This window comes from Vitis vinifera, chromosome 10, assembly GCF_030704535.1.
Source record: "Vitis vinifera cultivar Pinot Noir 40024 chromosome 10, ASM3070453v1".
Classification (NCBI taxonomy): domain Eukaryota; kingdom Viridiplantae; phylum Streptophyta; class Magnoliopsida; order Vitales; family Vitaceae; genus Vitis; species Vitis vinifera.
In genome coordinates this window covers 11956216-11968345 of record NC_081814.1, presented here as the reverse complement: position 1 = coordinate 11968345, position 12130 = coordinate 11956216, and positions in this window count along the sequence as shown.

Genomic DNA, 12130 nt, shown 5'->3' with positions numbered 1-12130 from the left:
AATTATAAGAGTGATAAAATATTCTAAGTGCATGTAGCATCGTAAAAGTCCAAGTAAATAAAGAAAAATTATTTGAGATGCCTATCATCCTGATTAGCCCACCTACCAACTTTTTCTATTTTTGAAAAATACTAAAAAAAGAAAAAAATTACCAAAAAAAAGGATTTATTTTTTATTACATTATGAAAAACATTAAAAATAAATAAATAAAATTAAAAAATTTATATATATTTTTAATTATTTAATCTTTATATTATAAAGTTAATATAAGTGAAATAAATTTGAAATAGTATATAAAAATAATTTATTAGATATAATTTTTTTTTAAATATCACTTTTCTGATTACTTTTAGTCTTTTGTATTTTCTTTGTTTTGTCTTTTTCTTCAACTTTTTTAGAACCAAATATTAGAAAGAGATGGTTTGAACCAGCAACCTTGCAACACTAATTTTCTTAAAAGTTCAAAATTTATTTGACAACTATTTTTAAGAACATGTTTTTATTTTCTATAACAAAAAACCAAGAAAATAAGTTTAATAACCAAATAACTGTTTTCTATTCTTAAGAATAGAAAATATAATGTTTTTATATAATATATTTTAGTTATTTTTATTATTTTTACTTAGTTTTTTAGAATTGTTTTATAAAATAATTATTGATGTAAAATGATTAAAAATAAAATATTGAATATAAATTTTATTTTTAAAATATATTTAAAAATATTTTAGATTTTCAAACATATTTTTATTTTACAAAATATCAAAAAATGGGTTTAAAAAACAAAATGGGTAGTTGAAAACCTTTGTATCTTTCAAAATCTTTAATGTTCCCTTTCTTTTTCTCTCTTTTTTATCCTTTCCGGACATCAGATGAAGCCAAAGTTGACAAAAAAAACAAGACCAGACCCTAAAGTCTTTTAGTCATCCCTTCTTTCTTTCACTTTTTCAAAATTTCACCTAACTTTTTATCCCTTTCCAGTACTAATTACTTTCTATAGAAAAAATATGTTGGTTGATTAGTAAGTAAAGTGGTATCGATCATGATAAGAGTTTATGCCTATAATATTTATGATTATTTGATTGTTAGAGACAGTTTATAATATTTCAATCTTTTATGTTATTATTAATTTAGATGATATTTAATAATAATAAAAAATCACTTAAGTGATGTCATAATTAATTTTTTTCTTATGTACTTATATTTTGTTTCAAGAAAATCACTTTGTCAAACAAAAATTTTAATTAAAATTTTAAAATATATTTATTTTTATAAATATTATTTTTAAAATGAAATCAAAGAAAAGTTAGAACATCCTTTAGAAAGTTGGCAACACATGGGCGGCCATGAAGTTGGGGGCAGTTGTCAAACTCCAATCACAAGAAAACCTTATCACATTAAGATAAATTAAATTCACTTGAGGTTGAATTTTATTTAAGAGTCATTTGATGGGGGAAGAACGTGTTTCACATTTTTAATAATATATGTATTGCCTTTGATTATTATACTTAATCAATTAGTAAATAAAACTAAAATTACTTATAAAAAATTTCTATTTTATAATTATTTTTATATCAATATATGCAAATATATCTTTTTTTCCATTTAATATGTTAATTTACAAATGATATAATTAATTTTCTTTCCTATCTTTTTTTTTTAATTAAATTCTTTTTAGTATCGTGTTTCTATCGGAATAAATTTCATTAAAGGTAAACTCTTTCTATTTTTTTTTTCCTGTTTTGATCACAAAATAATTTTAAATTCTTTTATTTATTTTTCCTATTTTTAATTAGAGTTTAAGGGCTTGTTTGAGTATGTTTTCTAAAATTTGTTTTTAAAAATTATTTTTAAGTTAAAGAATAAAAAATAGTTTTTAAAAACAAGTTTTAAAAAATATGGTCAAATGAGTTTATGTTTTTTTTTAAAAAAAAAAATTGGTGAAAACAACTTTTATTTTTTAAAAATTATTCTCTATTTCATTTTGTTTTTAGAAAATAATGGTTAAATAGTGTTACAAAATTTTAAAAACAGAGAACTGTTTTTAAATCAAACGGCCAAACAAACTATAAAAATTTTTCACTTTTATAATTTTAACTTTAATTTTTATTTATCTATTAAAAAATGTTAAGCTTATAAATATACCCAAAATCTTTTATTAGAATGACACCTTATACTATAACTTGTTATAGAAGTAAAGAATAAATAAGAAACATTATATTTATATTGGAGGAAAAGTAAAAAAAAAAAAATTGTCTATGGAAAAGTTAAGGCAAAGAAAATTAGATTACTAAGAAATACATGGGAAGGAAAATAAAATAAAATGAATATGAAAACAACCTACTACCTAAATGCTTCATAATTAACATTATGAAAATATTTCTAAAATTATTTCTTTTTTACTTTAATTTACAATTAAAATGAGTTTTAGAAAATCAAGTGAAACAAATATTTATTTTGATTCACTTATAGATACTAAATAAATTTCAAATATAATATTACATTAATGTAGGTCAAATAAAATTCAAATAAATTTGATTCACTTATTTTGAAAATTATTCATAATTGATATCAATAAGATCATTAATCTAGATTTATATATATAATATTACATTAATGTAGGTCAAATAAAATTCTAACATTTAATTATCATTCATAAATTTTGATATTAAAAATTTAAACATAACCACCAAAATAAAACTGAAAATAAAAGTAATATCCATCATAAGCTAGAGATTTGAAAAAGAAAAAGAAAAAGTCTATCCAAATTGCAGTCACAACCAATGATTTACATTGGTATAGTAGATTATTCAATTAGGGAATGAAACTTTACATTATTAAAAATTATGAATGTTTAGTTATCTCCATGTTAGTTAAATTAAGGAATGATATGGTAGATATTGGTGATTCTTGGTAGCCCTCGATAACTACATATCTTATTTTTACCTATTATTATTTACCGACAAAGTTATAAGAAGTAGAAAAGATAAAAAAAAATTGAGACTTGTACCAGAAACCAATTTCATTCGTTTGATGGTATTTAGGAATCTTAATTGAAAAGATAAAATTAGTTTTTGGATATAACTTTGAGTTTGAAAATCATGTTTATCGTAAACGACCAAGAATCCTAAAAACTATAAGATCACCATAATTAAGAAACATGTATTCTCTTTAACTTCTATTCCTAAATTGGATTGTGAAAATCCTTAAATTTGAATCAATTAACTTTAAAAAAAATATTTTCTTAATTTGTAATTTAGTTTAAGTTACTTCAACTTCATAAAACCAATTCATATATTATTTTCATTTTAGAATTTAAGTAAAAGCAAATCTCTTTTTACCTAGTTCAATAACTTTCATAGGTCAGTCATTGAAGATGATACTTAGAATACTATGAAAGTTGTGGTAACTCTTTCTTTAGTTTTTCTTAACCAGAGTTGCTACATAATTTAGGCTTACTATTTGAGACAATAGAGAACATTGATCACTAACATTTAGGGACTAGTTGATCTAACTCAATCGACTAGATGGTGAACAAGTTATCTATTTTGCTTATAATGGCCACCAATAGAGTGCATTAATTGGTAATGGCTAGTGGCTGGTTGGTTCAATAGTAAATTATTTCTAACAACTATTGGTTTTGAAACCAGATAATTAAAAGAAAAACGGAAGCCATAAAAATTTTCTCAAAATTTTTTCTCAATGATCAATACTTGTATTAATTTAATGAAATAACAAATATAGGTAATTTAGAATTGTACCTTGCGATTAGGCTGATAAATTTGAACTCCACCAAAAAGATCTTAGAATTCCAAATCCTCTAAAGCACTATGGATCTTTCTCTAACGTTTTCCAAATAATGATGAACTCAAAACGAGTGGGCGTTTTTGATTTTTTGGGTTTTTATCACACAACTTAATATATTGAAAACTTGTATTCTCATCCCAAAAAAAAAAAATTGAGGGAAAAAAAACTTTTTAATACAACGAAGAAAAAATAACTGACATATTTTGAATTTTGAAAAACCAGGGAGAAAATATCTCTCCCCATGATCCCCACTTAAAAAGTGTTTCTTAGGGAATACAAGTAAGTGTGGTCTTCACCACATTGTATCAAAAAATATTTTAAATAATCAAATTATAAAATAAATAAATCAAATCAAGATTGTGTGAAATTAATTTAGAATTCAAAATTCCAAACTAATAAAATCAACCCAACATAAAAAAATGTTCATATAATTTTAATGGAGCCGTTGAGAGGAACTATGGACATTATAATTTTAAGCTCCAATAATTTTGACAATTAATTAACAATTTAATTAAAAATCAAAATTATTAATTCCAAAATTACTCCACTAAAAATTTGGAATTGCACTCTTAAAATTATAAAATTAAATATGTTCAAAGGATTTGAATTGCCCATTGATATAGTCACTACATATGAGTCAATCCTCCATAAACGGTTCATAATTAAAGCTAGGTTTTTCCGTTAACCTCTTTAATTATATCTTTCTCCTTAAGTGCCATTGGTTCTCTAATGAATAATATATTTATGGTCTAATCATAAATTGAACGCTCTTATCATTCAAGGCCCGAACCAATACTTATGGGAACCGTCCATCTGACTTCTTAACGAAGGAATGGATTTCATCTTGTATATTAATATTCCCGGCTATTTATTTTATTATACTTCCAATACACCAAGAATTTGACACTATGTATTTGTGTCATTACCCGGTATGTCAAAAAATACAATAAATAGGAGTCTATTAATTACTCAGAATTAAGATCAATGCATATATGACCATCATTGATTAATATTGAATGCTCTATATTATAACGGAATTTATCAGAGATTCATAATTAATCGTGTTCCAGTCCTATATAATCAAATTATATAAAGCGCTTTCATTCCAATAATCTCATTATTAACAATCCGGATAAGATCATTTCATTCAGAATGTAATGAACCGCGCTAGTAATTTTAAATTAAAGATCCCAACTTTAATTTTTAATTACGAACATATTAGATTATTTTACTTTAAATATTATCCTCCTGTATATAACACTTATATACAATATTTAAAGTTACAATTAAATAATCTAGGGTTTTTGATATTTATAAAGCATCTAAAACATGCATGCAACAATAATATTGAAATAATTACTTAAAAAAATATTAATAATCAGCAAAATAAAAAACATCTCATTTGTTTATGGGCACATATTCCAACAACAACTATATTGCAAAAACTCATTTCAAAAGCTTGTCAACTCAATTTTTGATTTGTCTACCACCTTTAAATCATTTGTGAGAATTTATTTTAGCATATTATTTTATTACACCACTAAGACTAACTACTTTTCACATTTTAATTATTATCTAAGTTAGTTCTTGTACTTATTCAAGCTACTATCTCAATTGTACTCTATGATAAATGAATTGGTTGAGTATTGGAAGAGCACTTTTGAAAGTGTAAAGTTCGGGTGGTACCTTAAACCAAGTGTTCCTTGAAAGACCCTTTGTTTTGAAAGATCCTTGGTTTAGTAAATTTCCTCAAGGCTTGGATTGAAGCTTAACATTGTGAGCATAGGTAGGATTGAGTTGAATCACACCAATACACTACTGCGTTTGCTTTCTCTTACCTATCCTTCTTGTTGATTTATTGCTTTTAATTTCCATTATTTTCATATAATCGTGTAATGTAGTAAAAGTTGTTAAAAAATTATGAGCATCTAATTTACCCTCCATCCTCCTTGGATCATTAGCTGAAGTTTGTCAATAGAAAGACTTCACAAAGAGAAATGATGGTAATATTATAAAGATTGACAAAGTATCCAATACTTTTAGTGTATCATATTAGCTTGATGATGTGGTATAACCTTTCAATTAGATTAATCTATATAAAATAAGAAAAAATATCAAATATTATTGTATGCACATATTTCATGAAGTCTTGCAATGTAAGCAAAACATACTTACTTCCTCCAAATCCAATTCTAAAGTTGACTCTACATTTCACTATAGAGAGTCAACTAAACTTCAGTATATTATAATATTACAATGAGATATAAGAACTTAGGTTTGTGACCTATTATCCACTATATGTAGGCTTCCTATGAACTAGTGTCTGAAAACTAACGAGACAAATGTTATCAATATCTCAAGATTACCTCTACAATCCTTGAGTCTCAAATCCTCATATCGTGTGATCAATTGACATATTCTACCTCATAAAGAACATATGTCAAATTCCAATTAATGAATTATTGTGAGCATAAATTTCCTAATCACATGTCCTTGGGATCACTTAAGAGGACATGTTGTCTCAAACCCATGAGAAATCATGGTGCCTATCTTGAGTATACCTATTACAAGTAACCTCTATCAATAGTGACCTAATCCATAGTAATATATTGTCACCTTAGGGTTTCACCCGTAGGTTAAAACCATTGAAAATGTAAGACAAGCTCAATATCCTCTCAAGTAGGGGTGTAAGCAAAACCAAAAAAATCGATAAACTGATCCAAACCAACCAAATTGATTATATTGGTTCGGTTTTCAAAAATAAAAAAGGTTGGTTCAATTTGAGAATTTTGAAAATCGATCTTGTCGGTTCAGTTTTCGATTTTCTTGTGTCCTAATGGATAAAAACCAAACTAAACGAATATCCTAAAACTTATATATAATTGTTTGATATTTGATAAATTTTTCTATATTAGATTCTATTAAAGTAAATCATTGTTTTTATATTATGGTCAAATTAATTCTAAATGCATTTAATATATTTTTAACATCAAATCCAAGTTAGGTTTAATTAATTTTTAAAAAAAATTAGACTTAGGGCCTAGTATAAACTCAAATTAATATGATTTGAACTTAAAACAAACATAAATCTACAATTAGGTTTAGGACTAAAAAAAGGTTAATAAATTGGGTCAAAACCAATCTACAAAAACCGAACCAAATCGACATTAAAAGGCTTGGCTTGGTTTGGTTTTTTCACTCCAAATCTAGTCGGTTCGGTTTTTATCACATGTAAAACCTATTATATCAATTTAGTTCATTTTTTATCCAAAAACCAACCAAACCGACTTTATTTAGACCCTTACTTTCAAGGTTGAGAACCTTTACAATATAGTAGTTAGATGAGATCATGATTGTCCAATAACTAATATCATGACTTACCATAAGTCATATCCTATATGTAACCACATACATTAGTGCACTCACCATGGGAAACTTATCTTAATGATCAAGACCAATCATCCTCCAATTAGGAGGTAGTAGACTATAGCCTCAAATGAATTGCCTAAGTCCTTGAAACAAGTGTGAACAAATCATTTACTTATAAGAAACTTATAACTTAGATCTTCCATGCAACTCTTAATTCACTCAAGTCATGTACAACACAAGAAATGCCTAATCAGAATACTTAGAAAGTGTAATACATAAATAGGATAAAAGATAGGGAAACTTGAATCATTTTGAAAATTAAGAAATTTATTATTATTACATCATGTTTTGTTTTTAAAGACTCTATCCTAAGAATCTCCCACTAGCCCTTAAAGCATACCAAAAATACATTTAACACTTATGTTATCCCTATGACCACCAAAGACTTTGCTCAACAAAGTTTTTAGTGAAAGGATCCACTAGGTTTTCCACAGAAGGTATCTTCTTAATAGCTACATCACCCATTTGTACTATCTCGCAAACCAAATGGTACTTTATTTAAATATGTCTATTCTTTTAATGGTTTTTTTTAAGGATATATATATATATATATATATCCTTATTTTAAAATTTTATCATATAAACCATTTAAACAAATATAAATATTTATATATATACATTTATGTTATAATAATTATTAATAATAAATATGAAATTAATTAATATAATAATTTTTAAAAATTTTAAATAACAATATATATATGTAATTAAATTAAATGTTATAATTTTATTTTTACTTTCATATTTAAATATTATACCTATTCCATTTAATAAAATTTAGTATATTGATACATTTTTATTTATCTTTATCATTTAATTTGATATATCAAATATAAAAATGAAATATTATTAAAAAAATTTAATTATATATATATATTAATTTCTTATAATGATTTTTAATTCTAATAAAATATAAAATGTATATTTATGACATCACTAGTTCGACCGCAGTTCAATAACGATTTGACCAGTGAACTGTGAACCAATAATTTTTTCAATTCAATGTTTGGTCTGGTTCTGAAAACATTAGTAAAATCACTAAAGATTTGAATTGTTTTGTAACATTTATCTCTTCCTATTGTGTTTTTCAAGACCAAATAAAAATGAGGATGATTAGGCATGGTGAGAGGAAGATAAACTCTACTACTTCAATACATATTGGAAGACTGGTGATTTTATTGCACAAGCTCTTATTACTACCAACAATCCCTCAAAAGTTGATCAAATATGGCTATGACATAAATGGTTGGGACCCCCATCTTTCTTCATTTTGGAAAAAATGTTTCCCACATTGTTTGACAAAACTAAATCCTATGATTTTTATTGAGGTTTGTGAGCTTGCAAAACACCATCGTGTACCATTTTCAATAAGAAATAAAAAGGAAACATTTCCTTTTAGTTTAATACATACTAATGTTTGAGGATCTTCTAGAATTCCAAACATTTCGAGTTCTAGATGGTTTGTTACCTTCATTGATGACTGTACTTGTACTACTTGGGTTTATCTCTTAAAATCCAAATCGGAAGTTAATTTCATTTTCCCAATATTCCACAAATTCATTCATACCTAATTTGGCACCAAAACCCATAACTTAAGGTTAGATAATGGAAGAGAATACTTCAACCATAATCTTGTCACCTAAATAAAATGAAGGTATTGTGCATTAATCTTTATGTGTAAATACCCCACAACAAACTGGGGTAGTAAAGAGGAAAAACAAACATGTCTTGGAAGTTGTTAGGTCTTTATTTTTTCAAATAAATGTTCCAAAAACATATAAGGAGGAAGTCATTTTGATTGTTACATTTTTAATAAATCAAATGCCTTCTTGAGTCTTAGACTTTAAATCCCCTATTGATGTACTTTTAAAGTATTTTCCTAACTTGAAGGATATTAGAACACTTCTTCCAAAAATATTTGGGTGTGTATCTTTCATTCATATTTCCAAATAATCTAGAGACAAATTTAACCTAAGAGCTTTTAGGTGTGTCTACCTTGGATATTTTTCCAATAAAAAATGATATAAATGCTACCATCCACCCACAAAAAGGTCATACATTACTATGGATGTTACATTTTTTAAGAGTTAACTATATTTCACACACACTTATCTTCAAGAGGGAGAGTAGATGAATGAAAGATAAGTTGTTAGGAATTTTCCTATGAATGGTGAGAATGGTAGGGGTGTCCTTCCACAACCATTTAATGTGCCAAATGCCTCTACCTCAAACACGTCAAGTTCTCCTACTATCCAAGATGTTTCAGCATCATAATTTTCAGGGTTTACACCAATACTCCCTATTATCTAAGATGTTTTAGCCCTAAAATATTTAGATTTTGCATCAACACTCCATGTGGTTCCAAATGTTTCAACCTTGGATTCTTCTAATGGATTAGCTAGTGAACATAAGAAATTCTAGGAAACTCTCAACGAAGAGTTAATTGTAGAAAATTTGCCCACTATAATTCTAGCCAATGAACTTGAGAATCGGCTCATAGAAATGGAACACATGCTGCCAACAAATACCTTCAAACTAAAAGTGTATTCGATGAAAGGAAAATCTACAACATCCTCTCATATCCCATCATCTAAACTTTAATTAGGTAATGAAAATACTCACTCTGTTGTCTACAATGATTTGTGTTGGCCTATTGCATTGAGAAAAGGATGTAGAAAATGCACTCAACATTCTATTTCTAATTTTACCTCATTACATTGTTTATCATCTACATACCTAGCCTTATTACCTAAATATCTTTCGTTGAAATTCCAAACACAATCCAAGAGGCACTTAGAGGTGAGAATTGAAAGAAAACAATCAATGAGGAGATGAAAGCCTTGGTGAGAATTGGAGGAAAACAGTTAATGAGGAGATGAAAGCCTTAGAAAAAAATGAGACTTGGGATATGGTTGAGCTTTACAAAGAGAAGAAAACAATATGTGGCAAGTGGATTTTCACAATTAAATACAAGGTGGTGGATGAGACAATAAAAAGTATAATAAGGCCAAATTAGTAGCTAAGGGATTCACCCAAACTTATGGCATTTACTATCAAGAGACCTTTGCACCAGTGGCAAAAATGAACACTATTTATATTCTAATGTCTTTAACTACTAATTTTGATTGACTTTTGCAACAATTTGATGTGAAGAATGCTTTCTTACATGACGACTTAGAAGAAGAGGTATACATGGACACTCCATCAAGTTTTAGTGATAAGGCTTAGAAGAACAAAGTTGCAAACTTAAGAAGTCCTTTTATGGACTTAAACAATCTTTAAAAGCATGGTTTGGGAGATTTACAAAATCAATGACAAGAATGCACTACCATCAAAGTCAAGGAGACCACACATTGTTTATGAAACATAACTCCTTTGGTAAGTTTACTGCCTCGATTGTTTATGTGGATGACATTATTGTTATTGGAAATGATGAGGGGAAAATTCAAATACTAAAAACTTCTTTGTTTAATGAATTTGAGATCAAAGATTTAGTGACTCTAAAATATTTCCTCATGATTGAAGTGACACATTCAAAGTAGGGAATATTTATTTCGCAACAAAAATATATCCTTGATTTGCTAAGGGAAACAGGGATGCTTAGATGCAAACTAGTAGAGACTCCCATTGAACAAAATAATAAATTAAGAGGAAAAATAGAGGATTATATGGTAAACTGCAACCTTTATCAAAGATTGGTGGGGAAATTAATTTATTTATCTCATACTCACAAGACATTGCAAATGTTGCAAGTATGGTAATCCAATTAATGCATCCACCACATGATTCTCACATGGAGGCAATATATAGAATCCTACGTTACCTAAAGTCCACACTAGGCAAGGAAATCTTATTTCAAAATATAAGAAATATAGAATTGGAAGTTTATAGTGATGATGATTGGGTTGGATCAATTGTTGATAAAAGGTTAACTATTGGATATTGTACCTTCATGGGAGGAAATCTAGTTACTTGGAGAAATAAAAAACAGTCGATAGTGGCTAAATTTAGCGTAGAAGTTGAGTTTAGGGTCATGGTTCAAGAGATTCATGAACTACTCTAGATAAAGATCATTCTTATTGACCTTGGCATCACTTTGAAAAGACCCATGAGGTTATATTGTGATAACCAAACTACTATAAATATAGCCCATAACCCCGTTCCTCATTATTGGACCAAACGTGTGGAGATAGATCAACATTTTATCGAAGAAAAACTTGATAGTGAGTTGATTTGCACTTCATATTTCCCATTTTTTAAATAGTTGGCAGATATATTAACAAATGATCTACCAAGTTCAACTTTTTATACAAACTTAGACAAGTTGGGGATGCAAAATATTTTCACACTAGCTTGAGGGGAACCATTAGAAGAATAGGCTAAGAAATCAACTGTTAATTTTCCTTCATATATATTTGATTTCTTCTATCATATTTTTCCTTTCTTGTAAAAGCTGACTCATGTTTCTTGTACCAAGAATTTGGGTATATTCCATATAGGAACCTTGCCTAAAATTCATATAGGACCTTTGCAATCAAATTGCTTGATTTTAGGGATTCTTTTTAATATGTAGCCTACTTTAAGGGATCTCATCGGTCATTCTTTATATATATATATATATATATATATATATAGTAAATTAGAATGTAAAGATACATGAGAGATTATTTTTCATCACTTTATGATAAAAACTACTTTATTGAAATAAATAGAATAATTATATTATTTAAACTAGAAACTGAAATGAGATTCTTTATAGATTCAGACATATAAAGATAATCATTGAGTTCTAGATAATTGAGATTTGTTATTTCTAGTCCAATGGTTGTGGTCATTTTTTTTTTAAAATTTATTTGAAACCATATTTTAAAACTATTGTTTTAATATATATTTAAAA